General features: G+C 43.0%; 1 pseudogene; it reads right to left on the bottom strand.

Annotated features, from left to right (window-relative positions):
* Nucleotides 1-9,459: 9,459 nt before the first annotated feature.
* On the bottom strand, nucleotides 9,460-9,574 carry LOC149445717 (U2 spliceosomal RNA; annotated as a pseudogene).
* Between the last annotated feature and the right edge of the window lie 3,954 nt (nucleotides 9,575-13,528).

Here is a 13,528-nt window from a genome sequence, read left to right as displayed (position 1 = left end):
GTCAGTATTTCTGTGCTCAAAACGGTACATTTTTTGCATGGACATATGTTGTTTTTTTAATGTAGGCCTGTAATTTTTAGGAATAACTCACTGAAATCTGTCCAAACAAGAGTCTAGTAAACATCCCGGGTATGGTAAAATTTGAAATACGAAATCATAAATTATAATTTAATAAATAATCATAAAAAATAATACTGCAATAATAATACATTTAATTCAATAATATAATCAAACCAAAAACACTGAAATTTGAAATAGAGCGCCAAGTTCGCACATCACTGATCTTAGTCGCAAAATTGTTTTCAGTGTCTGATGACGAATTTCCCCCACGAATCATTATCACTCAATTCTGCAAGTAGTTCTAATTTACTATCCCTGTATTCTAACTGGTCTAAAACCGCTTTTGACCTAAAGGGACGCTTTTTGGAAACCATGGACATTTCTCAGTTTCTAGACAGAAAGAACAGTAAAAATGCAGGCAGGGCACAGGACAAAGCACTAGGGACAAAATGTATGTGAAATGGTTTGATACTGTAATGTTTTACTATGTGATTTTAGTGTATTGAGTGAATGTCACTTTTTAACATTTTTACTTTTCCCACCGGTTCCGTCCCCGTACGTCCTGACGTTGCAAGGAACGGAACCCAGATGCCGGCATCGGCAGGAGGACATGGCTGGGGACGCTGCAGGAGGGAGATCGCGGAAGCGCAGGACAAGGTAAGTGAAGAAGAGATCCCGGAGCAACGCTGCAGGGTATTCCCGAGTGTAGCTCAGGGTTACCGCTTGTGGTGCTGAAACTTTACCCCAAGCTACACTCAGGAATACCTCCAGGGAGGTTAAGATCCTGGAGGGGGGGGGCTGTCATAAGCCACATTTGTTGCCTTCATGACCTGTGGGGTATATTATTAGCATTCCTAAATAAAACAATATAGATTTCTGTCTTTGGGTGTCTTGTCTTGTATACTGTAAAATTTCAAGTCCTGAGCTACTAGTCAGGCCTTAAGAGTTACTCGCCACCAACAAACACACACAAACAGAGACACCTGTACACACACACAGACATACAGTGGGGATCGAAAGTTTGGGCACCCCAGCTAAAAATTTGTATTAATGTGCATAAAGAAGCCAAGGAAAGATGGAAAAATCTCCAAATGGTATCAAATTACAGATTAGACATTCTTATAATATGTCAACAAAAGTTAGATTTTATTTCCATCATTTACACTTTCAAAATATCAGAAAACAAAAAAATGGCGTCTGCAAAAGTTTGGGCACCCTGCAGAATTTATAGTATGCACTGCCCACTTTGCCAAGCTGAGACCTGCCAGTGTCATGGATTGTTCTCAATCATCGTCTGGGAAGACCAGGTGATGTCAATCTTAAAGGTTTTAAATGCCCAGACTCATCTGACCTTGCCCCAACAATCAGCACCATGGGTTCTTCTAAGCAGTTGTCTAGAAAACTGAAACTGAAAATAGTTGACGCTCACAAAGCTGGAGAAGGCTATAAGAAGATAGCAAAGCGTTTTCAGATGTCAATATCCTCTGTTCGGAATGTAATTAAGAAATGGCAATCATCAGGAACAGTGGAAGTTAAAGCAAGATCTGGAAGACCAAGAAAAATATCAGACAGAACAGCTCGCAGGATTGTGAGAAAAACAATTCAAAACCCACGTTTGACTGCACGATCCCTCCAGAAAGATCTGGCAGGCACTGGAGTTGTGGTACACTATTCCACTATAAAGAGATACTTGTACAAATATGGTCTTCATGGAAGAGTCTTCAGAAGAAAACCTCTTCTACGTCCTCACCACAAAAATCATCGTTTGAACTTTGCAAATCAACATATAGACAAGCCTGATGCATTTTGGAAACAAGTTCTGTGGACCGATGAGGTTAAAATTGAACTTTTTGACCGGAATGAGCAAAGGTACGTTTGGAGAAGAAGGGGCACAGAATTTAATGAAAAGAACCTCTGTCCAACTGTTAAGCATGGGGTTGGATCAATCATGCTTTGGGGTTGTGTTGCAGCCAGTGGCACAGGGAACATCTCACAAGTAGAAGGAAAAATGGATTCAATAAAATTTCAGCAAATTTTGGATGGTAACTTGATGCCATCTGTGAAAAAGCTGAAGTTAAAGAGAGGATGGCTTCTACAAATGGATAATGATCCTAAACACACCTCGAAATCCAAAAGGCATCAACTTACAGATTAGACATTCTTATAATATGTGAACAAAAGTTAGATTTTATTTCCATCATTTACACTTTCAAAATAACAGAAAACAAAAAAATGGCGTCTGCAAAAGTTTGGGCACCCTGCAGAGTTAATATCTTGTACTGTCCCCTTTGGCAAGTATCACAGCTTGTAAACGCTTTTGTAGCCAGCCAAGAGTCTTTCAATTCTTGTTTGAGGTATCTTTGCCCATTCTTCCTTACAAAAGTCTTCCAGTTCTTTGAGATTTCTGGGTTGTCTGCTCTTTTAAGGTCTATCCATAGATTTTCAATTATGTTGAGGTCAGGAGATTGTGAAGGCCATGGCAAAACCTTCAGTTTACGCCTCTTGATGTATTCCCCCGTGGATTTCGAGGTGTGTTTAGGATCATTATTACATCAGGGGATTACATCAAGAGGCGGGCCACCATAATTTCCACTCGCCATTGGCGACCAGGCAAGTGGAAATTTCAAGGCCTGTATATACAGTATATATTGTATTTATAGTTCCAATGGTGCCAACAGATATAATTGTAACATTTACAACTAACAAGTAAAATAAGTGTTTGTGGATTTGCTATTGTACTTTGTCATGGCATAATTAGAGCTCCCTATTAATAAATGGCTCATAGGATTGAGGTTTGATTGCCCATTTGGAGTACTGGATGCATGCACACGGTATACAGTATATGGCCCTGTTTAGTTCATTTGGGCCACCAAGGGAGATGACAATCTCTTGTCACCTCTGCTTAAAAGACTGCCTCCTGCTTCCCAAGTGCCTTGCTACATCTCTGCTCCTCCCTACACTATATTGCCAAAAGTATTGTGATGCCTGCCTTCACACACACATAAATTTTAACCACTTTCCCTCCAGAGGATTTACCCCGCTTCCGGACAAGGCCATTTTTTGCGATACGGCGCTGTGTTACTTTAACTGACAATTGCGCGGTCATGCAACGCTATACATAAATTACATTTCTGTCCTTTTTTCCCACAAATAGAGCTTTATTTCAGTGGTATTTGATCGCCTGTGCGGTTTTTTTATTTTATTGTGCTATAAACAAAAAAAGACCGACAATTTTGAAAAACAAACAATGTTTTTTACTTTTTGCTATTAAACATGTCCAAAAAAAAATTTAAAAAATCAAATTTCGTCATAAATTTAGGCCAAAATGTATTCTGCAACATGTCTTAGCTACAAAAAAAAAAAATCCTAATACGTGTAACTGAATAGGTTTACGTGAACGTTGTAGCATCTACAAATATAGGTAGATATACTGTAATTTTTTTTTTTTATGCTAGTAATGGCAGCAATCAGGGGCTTGTAGCGGGACTGTTGCGGGCATTCTGACACTGGGTGGGAACTGACTAACTGCCACTGACATCCCCAGTAATACTAATACAGTGATCAGTGCTAATAAAAAGCACTGACACTATACTAATGACACTGGGCAGGAAGGGGTTAACTTATGGGTGCTTAAAGGGTTAACTGTGTGTTTTACTATGCGTGCTGTGCACTGTTTTACCTTGGAGACATGCTGCTTTGTATTTCTCTGCTGTGCTTTTCCTGCTGGCAGGAGAGAGACTTCTGTTGATTAGACACAGGTCTCTCCCCTCTCTGCTTTGCAGGGCGATCGCCAGGGAATCTCCGGCCAGGACCCGGTGATTGAAATGCCTAGCCACCAATGGCGGTGCGGGTAGGGCAGCGTGTGTGTTCCCTACCCGGAAATGTAAATCATATATATATTCGTGATTTTGCGCAGCCCTTCCGCCCTGTAGCAGTATTTCTACTATAGGGCAGCGGTTAATGGCATCCCAGTCTTAGTCCGCACGGTTCAATATTGAGTTGGCCCACCCTTTGCAGCTATAACATGTCAACTCTTCTGGGAAGGCTGTCCACAAGGTTTAGGAGTGTGTCTATGGGAATGTTTGACCATTCTTCCAGAAGTGCATTTGTGAGGTCAGGCACGGATGTCGGACGAGAAGGCCTTGCTTGCACTCTCCGCTCTAATTCATCCCAAAGGCGTTCTATCGGGTTGAGGTCAGGACTCTGTGCAGGCCAGTCGAGTTCCTCCACCCCAAACTCACTCATCCATGTCTTTATGGACCTTGCTTTGTGCACTGGTGCGCAGTCATGTTGGAACAGGAAGGGGTCATCCCCAAACTGTTCCCACAAAGTTGGGAGCATGAAATTGTTCAAAATGTCTTGGTATGCTGATGCCTTAAGAGTTCCCTTCACTAGAACTAAGGGACAAAGTCCAACCCCTGAAAAGCAACCAGACACCATAATCCCCCCTCCACCAAACTTTACACTTGGCACAATGCAATCAGGTAAGTAGCGTTCTCCTGCCAATCCCAGACACATCCATCAGATTGCCAGACAGAGAAGCATGATTCATCACCCAAGAGAACACGTCTCTACTGCTCTAGAGTCCAGTGGCAGCGTGCTTTACACCACTGCATCCGACGCTTTGCATTGCACTTGGTGATGTAAGGCTTGGATGCAGATGCTCGGCCATAGAAATTCATTCCATTAAGCTCTCTATGAACTGTTGTTGTGTTAATGTGAAGGCCACACAAAGTTTGGAGGTCTTTAGCTATTGACTCTGCAGACAGTTGGTGACTTCTGATCACTGTGCGCTTCAGCATGTGCTGACCCCGCTATTTCATTTTACGTGGCCTACTACTTCGTGGCTGAGTTGCTGTTGTTCCCAGTTACTTCCACTTTGTTATAATACCACTAACAGTTGACCATGGAATATTTAGTAGCAAGGAAATTTCACGGATGAACTTATTGCACAGGTGGCAACCTATCAAGGTACCACACTTAAATTCACTAAGCTCCTGAGTGCGACCCACTTTTACAAATGTGTATTAAAGCAGTCTGTATGCCTACATGCTTGATTTTATACATCTGTGGCCATAGAGGTGATTGGAACACCTGAATCCAGTGATTTGGAGGGCGGGCCCAATAATTTTGGCAATATAGTGTATGTGTGGTCACCATTTTCTAGTATGGAGGGAGCATACACTTTGCGTACTTCTGCCCTTTGGGCTGCCCACACTGCTGGGAAGAGATCTAACTGTGACATGGGGTGGGTGGGCATATGCATGGGTAGGCTGAGCAAGAGGAAGTCAAAACATGTTCTGACCATTGTTAGGGAGGACGTGAGCAGTGTTTTCTTGTGGCATTCTTGTCAAGACTGCCTCACTGCACTTCTGGGAGTGGTGGATTTCTGTACTGATTACATGATCCTATTAAAGCAGATATGTACTACTGCTCTTTAAAGTGCAATTCCTATTGTGTGTTTATTGTGCTTTTATTTAATAAATTGTTTCTACTTACTACACTGTAAGAGCCCTGCTGCACTGCTGTTTTTCCATAGTCTTCCCCCATGGAAGACTTTATATGATCATCCCTGCTGTGCTTTCAGCTGCCTGCTTTTGATCTCTTAATTAAGGTCCCTACTACAGCTAGTTTCACATTGTATAGGAATGGGAAGTTTTTCTGAGATTAATTTGATTAAAACTTTTATAAATGCAATTGCTTTTAATTATGTAGACACATTTTGGGATAGATTAGTAAATAATCTATCCCAAAATGTGTCAAAATAATTAAAATTAATCATTAGTTGATTCATCCCTATGTGCATTTTCATCTTAAAAGCTACTGAGATAAACAGTGTATCAGTATATAAAGTGTTGAGTGCTGGGAAACAATTTTCTATTCACATGCGTGGCTAGACATTGTGCGTGCGTGGGAAAATGCACACACGGACATGATGGATTTTCCTTTTCCCTCTCTTTGAAGGTGGGTGACTCCATAATTTGACCAGCAGGAATATGATTGGACAAGCTGTTACTATATGATCTATTAATATTACCTAATAAGGTTATTACAATCCATTTCACTCACTAGAAAATGTTCTGTTTTTCTGTTTTCATCTTATTTAGTTTCCTATGAGTGTAGTATCTAAGACAGTTTTGAGATCACAGACTCATATATTTTCCTGCCTCCTGCTTTCTTTGAGAATTACTCTCAGTTATATTAATAGATTATCTCCAAAATTAGCTCTGATTTAAAGAGGTTTGTTTTTTTTTTTACCCCAAAATCATACTTATTGGTCCGATGCATCTGTCCCCCACCAGCTCTAAGTGTGAGAAGTCAGCAATCACGTGACTGCTGATCACTGAGTTCTCACCGCCACTGTGAGCAGAGAGCGGTGACTGTGAGTCACCACTGTCTGCTCTGCTCCTCCAGCTCTCTCTGGAGTGCTGGGCTGTGGAGGGGGAGGGAGCGGCACTCAGCAGATCGCTGACAGGCTATGCTAGGTGCTGCTCCAGACTCTGGGTTGGATCCCGCCTTTAAAGCCGGGATATTTCCCCAGCCTGTACTGGCTGAGTGACATCAGCTGACAGCAGACTTTAACCCACTGTCAGCTGAAAACGGGTCACAGGAGTGCAGAACGCAGTGCACTCCTGTGATCCACAGGAGAAGTACAGCCAAAAGTGCTGTGGTTGTATTGCTCCTTTAAACAGGCAATACTCTTTACAATAATTCCTGTTCACATTAAAGTGGAACTGTTTACTTGCCTAGGTACTATGGGGTTGATTTACTAAAAGTGGAGAGTGCAAAATCTGGTGTAACTCTGCATAGAAACCAATCAGCCTCCAGATTATATTGCCAAAGGCTTAACTGTAAAAGCTGAAGTTAGAAGCTGATTGGCTACCATGCACAGCTGTACCAGATTTTGCACTCTTCAGTGTTAGTAAATCAACCCCACTATGGCATACTTCCCAGGAGCGTTCAGGAAGGGAGGAGGGTTTTATCAGCTAAGTATACCCTCCTGTCTGCACGCCTGAGCTAAGGGCAGATTGATTCCATGAAGTAAATGCTACATTAATCATCTGCCCTTACTTAAGATGGCCATGGCCAGAAATGCTAGGGGGGTTCAAAATGATTTATCAGCAAATAAAGCCTAGAGACATGGGTGGATGGAACAGTTTTCTTTGAATATTAATTCAAAAGTCTAAGCGAAGATATTGGCACCAGCAAAGGAGCTCCTGGATATCTAGAGGAGAGGCATCTGTTGCCTTTAATTCCACTATAATTCATGAGGATTTACATTTTCTGTGAAGGCTTCTTTTGCTTCTCTGTAGATTTGGTGATCCTGCCTCTGATGGAGTCTATAGGGGTCCAGCATTACTACTCTGGGACACAGCAGTACAAGGGGAGGCACTGAGGTGCACTACATAAGCACATCCAGGTTGATATATCTTGGATTCTTTGGAACTGGGCCATGGCATCTGGCCCAGCTACCTCTGCTGGTGTGTACTGACTTACACTTACTGGAGCAGGTGCACAAACCAGAACACCAGCTGCAGGTACCACAGTGCTGCAGATGGTGCTTTAGTATGGAAAAAAAAAAAGGTCCAGAATTGAAGAACAGTTATTTATATGAACCTGTTCATGTCAAAAACATATTCAGAGGTGGGATTTCACTGAAATGTACATGTCTTGTTTAATATACTCTACAAGTTCTCAGCCTCTGTATATACTGATGTTAGTATCATTTAGCAAGCAGCCAACAGTTGTTTCTGGTCAGAAGCTTAACTCTTTAAGAAGAGATTTTCTCCTAGTTTCCGATTGGTTCTTCTGTTGATGTTGCTCAAGTTTTTACTTGAACGAACATCAACTCAGATGTCATTGAGCTTTGATATACAATCATACTAACACTTACTCAGATGTCTGGCAGTTCCCCCTTTCTGCTCCTCTGAAGCCCATTGAGGCCTCTCTTTATGGAAAGATAAACAAACAAATGAGCAATGGTAACAACAAATTAATAAAAGCAATAACATGCTACCTTGCCAAAGTATTCTGCTTCTGGAGTCTGTTCCTCACACTAGACATGTGCTTAGCTTGACAACTGTATTCAATCAATTGTAATTCAAAAGCTACTATTTGTTACCCCTTTAGTAATGCTTGCTAATATGTACTGAACTTTTTTGTGCTTAAACCTCAACTCCACAATTTGTGTGCCCTGAAATATTTTTTATAGAAATCCCTTTATATATTTACTTTAAAGCGGAGTTCCAGCTGAAAAAAAAAAGTCAGCAGCTACAAAAACTGTAGCTGCTGACTTTTTAAATACAGCCACTTACCTGTCCCTCGGTCCAGCGGTGTCCTCACCACCGCTGTTCTCACCAGCAGTCTTCTCTCCCTGGCGCCAGCATCTTCAGTGTGGGCTCCCGGTTGTGACAGCTTGTGGCTTCACAGCCAGGTGCCCACTGCGCATGCGTGAGAAGTGCTGCGCTTCGTGAATGGTCCCGTAGTCTTCTGGGACCTGTCACGTGTCCCAGAAGACTACGGGGAGGGAGGACAACTTTTTTTTTTTTTTTTTTAAGTCCGCAAACGTGCAACTATATCGAAAAAACCCGTAAGTGTCCGCAAAAAAGTGCAAGTGCAAACACACCACACGAAAAACGTGCACTTAGGGGTGTGCTGTGTCCTACCCCTAAAGGGGCTTGGACCGCTGTCCCTGATCCCCCCGGGGCACGAAGCTCCTGACGGGGACTAGGTTCCCACTTGGTCCTCCTGACCAAAAGGCCGGGTGGACCACCGTTCCCTATGCCAAGCCGAAGCCGGACATTCAGTACTAGGCAAGGGGGCTCTCCCGAAGAAGAGCCCTCCAGGGATCAGGGGAGGAAGGAACCGTATGGCCACACATCCTCCCCCTAGACTTCAGGGTAGGCCCGAGGACCCACACCCTCCATCCGTGAAAGCACACACATAAGAAAGCAAAAAGTGACAAACGTGGGAGTGTAATAAATTAAATAAGGAAAGTAAGTAAAATAAAAAAAATGGTACCGTGCCGAAATGTGCACAGACCAGGCCCTGAGGCCCGTAGCAAAAATTGCCCTGAACTTAGCCAAAAGGCCTGGTCCTTAGGGCGCTGTGCAAAAAAGAGTGTAAAAACAGTGACCATGTGTCATTTTCACACCGTGGGGTCCCACACCCAAGTGTTACTAGTGACACCCCTGAGCGCGTCTCCTCAGGGGGCACTGAGTTTGCGGACTTTTTGCCTCCTCAGCCCCAGGCCAGACCAAGGTAGCATGCTCAAACCAGGAGGAACTGGGTCCTTCAGACGTTCCAAAGGAGAATTACTCCCGAGGCCCCAGAACGAATCATGGCGCTCCCCGGTTTCTGTCCTCCCCGTAATAGCCGTCCAGACCCCCATCATTCCAGTGAGGGTACTGTACAACAACCATCCCCGTAAACTAGAATGGTCGGTAGCACCCCCACTGGACACTGATAAGAACAGATACTACACTTGATCTTAGCCAAAAGGCCGAGAAACGGGGAGGGAGGACAACTTCCGCTTCCGATCGCCTAGGCAATAGCAGCGGAAGTGGGAGCGGGTACCTGTCAAATTCGGGTACCCGCTCCCCAAAGGTGCCAATCCTTAATGGGGAGAGGGGGACAAAGCATTAAAGTGGAACTTCCCCTTTTGGGAGGAACTCTGCTTTACATTCAACAACCTTCTGGCCAGTCCAGTGCTGTCCTAGGGCTTTCCTCTTCTCTTTTAGTGAGAGTGGGCTGTCCTTAGAAAGGAGCAGCATTGTGTGAGCACCACTATGTCCTGGAGTACTGTGAGCCAAGACCATTATGATGATCATCCATAGGAACTTACCAAATCCCTCCTAGAAATGCCAATTTTTTTTTCCTGGCTCCATACCTCATATTTGTCAGTAAAGTCATGTGACGTGACTTTAGTTACTGCATGCTTACCTGCCAATCTGTTTGCCTGTGGACAGAAAGAGAAAAGAGGTCCTGTGCATTAGCTGAGCTCCCACATTAAAGTGACACTGAACTCAGGTTTAAAAAAAATTAAATTCAAGTATGTATTGTTACCTTTAAAAAAGTACCTTCGATTGCTCTCTGCCATCTCCAAATTGCTTTTATTTAGCTGCTGTGCTCTTACTTCCTGGTAGAGGGTAGCTACATCTGTTGTCCATGGTCCCACTGTATGTAAGAGCATAGCCACCCTCTCTTGCTCACTCCTGAGATGTGCTAGTGACTATACACTATGGATTCTGGGATATGTAGTGTGCATAGAGCAATGTACATGACTGTAACCATAGGCCTGCACAGGGGGGTGTGCTGGATGTGCCTGGGCACACCCTAATCACTCTGTGTGCATTAGTATTATTGCTCTGCATGCCAGCAGGGAAATAGAAAATACCTCCCTCTGACCATCTGTACCATAAGAGAAATGCTTCCACAGTATTCTTTCACTGTGCCAGCAGGGAGATGAGAAAGATCTTCCATTGACTATACATATATATATATCGACAAACATGCATGTGTGTTGGAGTTTTGGGGTGCACACCCTAATGCTATAGGCTGCCGCACACCTAAGGGTGTAATGAGCATGCAACAGATAAATAATAATGTATAAAAATCCCATGCCACGAATATAATTTCCCTTTATAAATGAGCCGACTATGTTTAGTATGCAGATCAGATTATTATGCTTACAACTATAAAGACATGAAATTGATTTTTTGTTCTCTTCTATTTATGTGTTTTGGGTTGAACTGAATGTGCAGACATCTTGTTGGGTCATACATCACTGTGAGTAAATATTTTTAGTAAAAGTGTCACTTTGAGTTGGAAATGTTTTTTTTAATTTTTCTGTTAATTTGTCATGACAATTAGAGAGAGAAAGAAGCATCTTTTTTACAGCATTTTATTTTTCTGGGTCTCCACTGTGTATAAGTATGAAGATTAAGTGTCCTAATTTTAGATTAAGGATAATTGTGTTCTGCCCAATAAAGATCTGGCCAACGGCGGACTGACAACTCATGGGGCCCCCGGGCAATAGGGGATCATGGAGCCCCTGTGTCCTTGCCCAAACTCAAAAAAGCCTACGAAAAAGGTACCAGGGGCATCTCATGGGGCCCCCTACTGACCCCAGGCCCTCGGGCAGTGCCCGAGTTTCCAAATGGTCAGTCCGCCCCTGGATCTGGCTATAATATTGTTGGATTACAATCAGTTGTTTTCCACAAAAGGTAAGTGAAATGATTGGCCGTTTTGTATTTTCTGTCCTTTGCCCAAGTATTCAAACAGTTGCTCCTCTGTAGTACAGGTATCAATAGGAATGTCATTTTGTTTTTCCTCTATATGGTCAAGGCAGAAATGTTTCTTTAGATGACCATATTTTGTTAACTTAAAGTGATATTAAACCTTTGTTTTTGTCTGTACTTACCTTCTCTATGCAATGCTTTTGTACAGAGCAGCCTCGATCCTCCTCTTCTGGGGTCCCCCCCAGTGCTCCTTTCCCTTCTTCAGTGGGTACCCCCATGGAAAGCCACTCTCCATAGGGACACCCATACTAGCTCACTCCTGAGCCACCCTCTCTGCACCCCCTGCTCCTGTGTCACAGCATTTGACTGACAACAGCAGGAGCAAGACATTAACATCTTTTGTCTTAAAAGAAAAACACAATAACAGAGCTGCCACTGACCACCAGCACAAGGGGGCAAAGTTCCACTGACCACCAGCACAAGGGGGCAAAGTTCCACTGACCACCAGCACAAGGGGGCAAAGTTCCACTGACCACCAGCACAAGGGGGCAAAGTTCTACTGACCACCAGCACAAGGGGGACAAAGTTCTACTGACCACCAGCACAAGGGGGGCAAAGTTCCACTGACCACCAGCACAGAGGGGCAAAGTTCCACTGACCACCAGCACAAGGGGGCAAAGTTCCACTGACCACCAGCACAGAGGGGCAAAGTTCTACTGACCACCAGCACAAGGCGGGCAAAGTTCCACTGATCATCAGCACAAGCTAAAATTTTGTGTTAATAAAAATGAATGTATTAAAACTCACAGCCAGTCCAATATATATATACTTGGCAGTGCACTGACCGGCCATGCGAAAGCTCGGATGAGTCTCGGCTCGTGATGTCATCGCTTGGCGCTGCTACTCCTTTCCAAGCATGGCCTCTATTTGCACTGTTATCCAATACTTGGCTGCTGGGGTGACTTGGCTCGCATGCCAACAGAGAGTGCTCTGCATGCCCGCTGCAGCACACGAGCCAAGTCACGAGAGGGCTCTGAGTGCCATAGGTCCGCCTCCACTGTCATAGACCATAAAGCAAGTGAGTACCTCAGTATCAAAATCCATGATCTGAAAGGAAAAGGCCTTTTTGAGAAGGCATTGATGGAAAGAGATTTTATCCTTGACTCACATGTCACATATAGTCCTTGGGCAACAAAGCTAAGTCTACTCTAGTCACTGACAGATAATTACTATGTGGCACATGAATCAAGGAATGACCATTCTAATCAGAGCAGGTGTATTTCTTCATAACAAAGTCCTTAAAAAAAGATAGACAATGGCCCTCAGAGACTAACTACAGAGCCCAGTAGCAGCTGGTTTTGACCTAATGACCATGTCAAACAAGACAAAAAATCCAAATTCCTTCATGGTGGGTGGCAAGGGAGCTGCCTATGATTTAAGCAAGTCACATACTCCATACAGTTAAAGACTTCAGTGGACTTAGTTGCTTGTCTGCATCTGGATTTCATTAGAGTGATGTTCCTGAGAGGTCTCTTATGTGATAGGACCCAGTACAGGTCTTCAGCCAGCTGGCAATCTGTGCACGTTTGCGAATCAAGAGAGTGTGTTGGCTTTTGCAAGCTTTCTTTTTCTACCCAAATCATGTATAATAGTTAATATTACCTAGTGTATATTTCCAAGCAGCTTTACTTTGCCAAATACTTGTCATCTCCATTAAACAAAGAATGACTGATCGGTTTAAATTAGTTGTGGATCTAAGTAGGTGCTACAGATACTAATCACTCCTAAAAATAAGCCATCCTACCAAATGGTTATATACTTAAGAGAGTAAGCGTAAGAGTAGCATAAAAAGCAATAAAATATGATTTGTGCCTAAGAACAAGAAAACATAAAGAATGAAAAATGATAATAAAGTATGCCCAGGATGATATAATTTTTTTCCCAAGTATTTGATTTGTGTCCCATTTGTAATGTCTGCTAGTAAGATTACTCTATGTACAGACTCTGTGTAAACACTAGCAAAACATTGCCAGGTGTCTCCCCTTGAAGAGACAAAATAGATGAATCTGGCCCAAACTTTGTTTGTGGTTGGGTCATTTAAGTTTTTTTTCCTATTGCTTGTATTTTTCATGATGTAGTTTAGCGTTTAAGCAGCTACTTACAGATAGTAGGGTCCAAAGAAAAAACAATATAAATCGTTTTTTTTTAAATGTTTTTTCAGTCAAGGC

This window comes from Staurois parvus, unplaced genomic scaffold, assembly GCF_062004578.1.
Source record: "Staurois parvus isolate SC_StPar_1 unplaced genomic scaffold, SC_StPar_1.0 ptg000714l, whole genome shotgun sequence".
Lineage (NCBI taxonomy): Eukaryota > Metazoa > Chordata > Amphibia > Anura > Ranidae > Staurois > Staurois parvus.
Note: the sequence above shows the minus strand (reverse complement) of the source record. Positions and strands in the feature narration are given on the sequence as shown.